The following is a 5000-nucleotide window of genomic DNA, read 5'->3' on the forward strand; positions in this document are numbered from 1 at the left end:
TTCCCACGCCCGGCAGGCGAGCGGGGATTCGGCGCTGGGCTCTTCCCTCTTCACTCGCAGTTACTAGGGGAATCCTTGTTAGTTTCTTTTCCTCCGCTTAGTAATATGCTTAAATTCAGCGGGTTGACACGTCTGATCTGAGGTCGTAGGCAGCAACGAGTGCTCTGGCCGGCCGGTCGTCGGCGCCTCCACGCGCTTCGGGCGCACACACAGACACACACACGTACGCGTGCTCGCAAGTGCGCGCCGTGCTGCGCAGCGGATGCACAGGCACGGACACACACGGAACGCACACGGTACTGCGAGCGCTGCGTGCCCCCTCGCACTCGGCGCCGGACCGGGCTCGGCACGTCAACTGTTCCAGAGAATCGTTTGCGGCGAGGCGTGCGCCCACCTCCACGGTAACGGAAAGCAGTGCTGCTGGCGGGGTCGCGGTGCGACGGCGGTATCGAGCGAGAGAAAAGCAGGGCCGTGGGACACACAGCCTGCCGGAGCGAAAGGCCAGACGCCAAGGACGAAGCCGGGCGGCGGAGCGCACGGGCTGCAAGCGGCGGGTGGCCACGCCGCGGCCAGGACAGCACCTTTCACGTAGAAGACTTCGGCGGCAGCAGGACACGGGGAGACACCGGAGCGAGGACCACACGGCCAAGTCGGCTCTGCGACGATTCGAACCCAAGGCACACGTTGAACGCGGGCGCAGGCACATTGCCCCAGAACCGCAACGGCAGAGGGTGGGCTGCGGAGTGTGGAAGGAGCCGCAGCTCCAGCGCAACACAAGCAACGACACCCAACCGCCACGGATTCCCACGACAAAAATGCAAGCACTCGCACGCGCAACAGAGGGAAGAAAAGCACGGCACGACCGAGCACCGATCCAGGCATCAAGCGTCACACGCGTCAAGCTGCCGTCCTCCACGCGACGGCACTGAACGGCCACGGCAACCCACCGGCAGGCAACCGAGCACGGACCACGCGAGGCAACGTGTCCGGAGACGTCCAGCGGACAGTCACTCCACTCTCTCACTCTCTGTGCCGGAGCACCCAACCGAGCCAACTCTTGCGGATCCTTCCCGTGGACGAGCCACACACACACATCAACAGAGAGTCAACCCCCCTGGCCCGAGCCTAACGGAAGGCACACACGGTCCCGGCAGCGAGGCAGTCACGTTCTCTCTCTCTGGCAACCCGATGACAGCCGTGCCGGCGACCCCGAGGTGGCTGGGCCAGTGCGGGAGCGGGCAGTGCCGACGAGCCCGGAGGCGGACGCCGGCACCCAAGAGGTCAAGCTCTCCGACGCGGATTACTCTGGGTCTGCACTTAGGGGGACAGAGAGGACGGCACCTCTGCGACACCCCAGCCGCGCTCTTCGGCGCACGGATGCGCGCGAAGTGCGATTGATTGTCAAGCGACCCTCAGACAGACGTAGCCCCGGGAGGAACCCGGGGCCGCAAAGTGCGTTCAAAGTGTCGATGATCAATGTGTCCTGCAATTCACATTAATTCTCGCAGCTAGCTGCGTTCTTCATCGACGCACGAGCCGAGTGATCCACCGCTAAAAGTTGTATCGGGTTTCGGATCGGTTGCCCGATCCTGGGACGCGCAAAACGCTCCCCCGCCGACGTGACGGTGGAGCCCCAGCCTGGCGCGTACCACGGCGTGAGCCCGGAGGCGCACGCACTCGAGCGACAATCAAGCGAAAAAAAGGAGGAATCAGGGCGCTCGCAGGCGTTGAGTGCCGGCGTGGGTGAGGGGCCGGGGCCCGCCACGCGCCGTCACGCCCCGCAACAGCCAGAGGCAGAGTTCTCTGGTGTCACCGTCTGGCGGTAGGCTCGAGAGTCGAGGCGAGGCCGCAGCGGACTGAGTCGGGTGCAAGCCGCGGAGGACAGGCCGACGCTACGGGCGCAAGCCGACCCCGCACGCCCCAACCTCGGCGGGCTGGGGAAGGGGGCGCGGCGGAACGCTCGCAAGCGCGGCTGCCCCCGCGGACAGGCACATTCTCTCGAACGCGGTGGACGCTCGCTCAAGTCAGCACGAGACCAGACCGGACCGACAGGCGGACAACGAATCTTTAAACCTCGCACCCACCCTCCGCACACGGGTGCCGGAGGAATGGTGAGCATGAACAGGTACCCCTCACCGGGCTTTGAAGAGAGTGACTAGAATGCGACCAAAGCTTCACCGCGGCGGGAGACAAAAAGGCCCCTGACTGCACCAGAACGTCTCCCTGCGGAGTCACACAGTGGCCGTTCACCGTGGTCCCGTCGACAAGCCGCCAGGACAAGCACCCAAGCCCGCAGCAGCTCTCTTCGTTTCAACTGCGGATGTAATGCTGCAAGGCGGTGGCAAGGTCACGTCGCAGCCCGCAAGCCGTCGCCAAGGCGAGAGGAAGACGGTCCCCACAGCGGGCACACACAGACGGACGTGGAGCACGGGGCGGCGGCCCACAGGTGCGCACACGCGCCGTGCCGAGGATCGGTGCGGACGCCGGTGACATCGCACCCGGCAGAGCGGCTAGGCAGAAGTCGCTGCGGAGGAGGAGCACCGTCGGCGGAACGGTCTGCTGGCGGGCGAGGGACCAAACGAGCAGCTAGAACGGGCGGAGTGGACCGGACTGCAGAAGCGGAGTGAGTGCGTGGCTGACGCCACCGTCTCCCTCCGAGCGTCTGCTCGCGCCGGCCAAACCGCCGAACCGCTGAACGAAAGGACCGCATCGTCCCACGCAGGCAGGCCGGCCGTGTTGCCGTGCGTGCCCCCACCTCTCGGACGGACTGCAAAGACACCCTACGAAGCCAACGGCGAAGCCCTTCCAACGGCGCAGGCGTAGCGTGTGCGGCACCCGCATGGACTTGCCGGCGTGCAACCGAGCGTGTGCGTGCTCGTCGGTGGCGGCGCCCGCGCGCCGGCCCAACCGAGTGGGACCGAGATCGACGTCGCCCGGCTTCGGCGGAACGTGCGTACGGGTGACCAGGCCCGTTCGACGGGTACGGCGAAATTGTCGGTGTGACCTCCCACCCGCGTGGGAGGCGCCAGCGTCAGTACGGGCCACGGCCCCGGGGCCAACCCCCGTGAGGCTCTCCTGCCTGGCCCAACCGGCGCAGCCTTCGAGTTCAAGGAGTGACGGGCCGCCCTCCCCGGAGAGGTGGCGGGCCCCCGGCCGACAAAGATCCTTCACAACGTGTTCACCAACAGAAACCTTGTTACGATTTTTATTCTGTGTTACGGGTTTCGGTTCGGGCCCCCGGAGAGGTTGTCCGATACCTGGCCCCGGGGCCGGCCCCCGTGAGGCTCTCCTGCCTGGCCCAACCGGCGCCAGCCTTCGCGTTCAAGGAGTGACGGGCCGCCCTCCCCGGAGAGGTGGCGGGCCCCCGGCCGACAAAGATCCTTCACAACGTGTTCACCAACAGAAACCTTGTTACGACTTTTATACCGTGTCGGGTTTCGGCTCGGGCCCCCGGAGAGGTTGTCCGATCCTGGGACGCGCTAAACGCTCCCCCGCCGACGTGACGGTGGAGCCCCAGCCTGGCGCGTACCACGGCGTGAGCCCCGGAGGCACACGCACTCGAGCGACAATCAAGCGAAAAACCTTTCTCGGAGGAAACAGGGCGCTCGCAGGCGTTGAGTGCCGGCGTGGGTGACGGGCCGGAGCCCGACACGCGCCGTCACGCCCCGCAACAGCCAGAGGCAGAGTTCTCTGGTGTCACCGTCTGTCGGAAGGCTCGAGAGTCGAGGCGAGGCCGCAGCGGACTGAGTCGGGTGCAAGCCGCGGAGGACAGGCCGACGCTACGGGCGCAAGCCGACCCCGCACGCCCCAACCTCGGCGGGCTGGGGAAGGGGGCGCGGCGGAACGCTCGCAAGCGCGGCTGCCCCCGCGGACAGGCACATTCTCTCGAACGCGGAGGACACTCGCTCAAGTCAGCACGAGACCGGACCGACAGGCGGACCACGAATCTTTAAACCTCGCACCCACCCTCTGCACGCGGGTGCTCGAGGAATGGTGAGCATGAACAGGTACCCCGTACCGGGATTGAAGAGAGAGTGACTAGAATGCGACCAAAGCTTCACCGCGGCGGGAGACAAAAAGGCCCCTGACTGCACCAGAACGTCTCCCTGCGGAGTCACACAGTGGCCGTTCACCGTGGTCCCGTCGACAAGCCGCCAGGACAAGCACCCAAGCCCGCAGCAGCTCTCTTCGTTTCAACTGCGGATGTAATGCTGCAAGGCGGTGGCAAGGTCACGTCGCAGCCCGCAAGCCGTCGCCCAGGCGAGAGGAAGACGGTCCCCACAGCGGGCACACACGGACGGACGTGGAGCACGGGGCGGCGGCCCACAGGTGCGCACCCGCGCCGTGCCGAGGATCGGTGCGGACGCCGGAGACATCGCACCCGGCAGAGGGGCTAGGCAGAAGTCGCTGCGGAGGAGGAGCACCGTCGGCGGAACGGTCTGCTGGAGGGCGAGGGACCAAACGAGCAGCTAGAACGGGCGGAGTGGACCGGACTGCAGAAGCAGAGTGAGTGCGTGGCTGACGCCACCGTCTCCCCCCAAGCATCTGCTCGCGCCGGCCAAACCGTGGAACCGCTGAACGAAAGGACCGCATCGTCCCAAGCAGGCAGGCCGGCCGTGTTGCCGTGCGTGCCCCCACCTCTCGGACGGACTGCAAAGACACCCCCACAGGGCTGTGTGCGACGCCAACGGCGAAGCCCTTCCAACGACGCAGGCGTTGCGTGTGCGGCACCAATGCCGAGGATCGGTGCGGACGCCGGAGACATCGCACCCGGCAGAGGGGCTAGGCAGAAGTCGCTGCGGGAGGAGCACCGTCGGCGGAACGGTCTGCTGGCGGGCGAGGGACCAAACGAGCAGCTAGAACGGGCGGAGTGGACCGGACTGCAGAAGCAGAGTGAGTGCGTGGCTGACGCCACCGTCTCCCCCCCAAGCATCTGCTCGCGCCGGCCAAACCGTGGAACCGCTGAACGAAAGGACCGCATCGTCCCAAGCAGGCAGGCC

General features: G+C 66.6%; 2 non-coding genes across 2 annotated transcripts in view; both read right to left on the reverse strand.

The window, feature by feature from the left end:
• The window catches only part of LOC144489849 (28S ribosomal RNA), a 3764-nt gene extending 3618 nt beyond the window's left edge, over positions 1-146 (reverse strand). Inside the window, exon 1 of the ribosomal RNA XR_013497083.1 lies at positions 1-146. This exon is cut by the window's left edge and continues 3618 nt beyond it. This is a non-coding gene — a ribosomal RNA (28S ribosomal RNA).
• Positions 147-1406: 1260 nt separating this feature from the next.
• LOC144489848 (5.8S ribosomal RNA) lies at positions 1407-1560 on the reverse strand. Its single transcript, XR_013497082.1, has one exon. It is a non-coding gene; the product is annotated as a 5.8S ribosomal RNA (ribosomal RNA).
• Positions 1561-5000: the final 3440 nt, after the last annotated feature.

This window comes from Mustelus asterias, unplaced genomic scaffold (genome assembly GCF_964213995.1).
Source record: "Mustelus asterias unplaced genomic scaffold, sMusAst1.hap1.1 HAP1_SCAFFOLD_2603, whole genome shotgun sequence".
Taxonomy (NCBI): domain Eukaryota; kingdom Metazoa; phylum Chordata; class Chondrichthyes; order Carcharhiniformes; family Triakidae; genus Mustelus; species Mustelus asterias.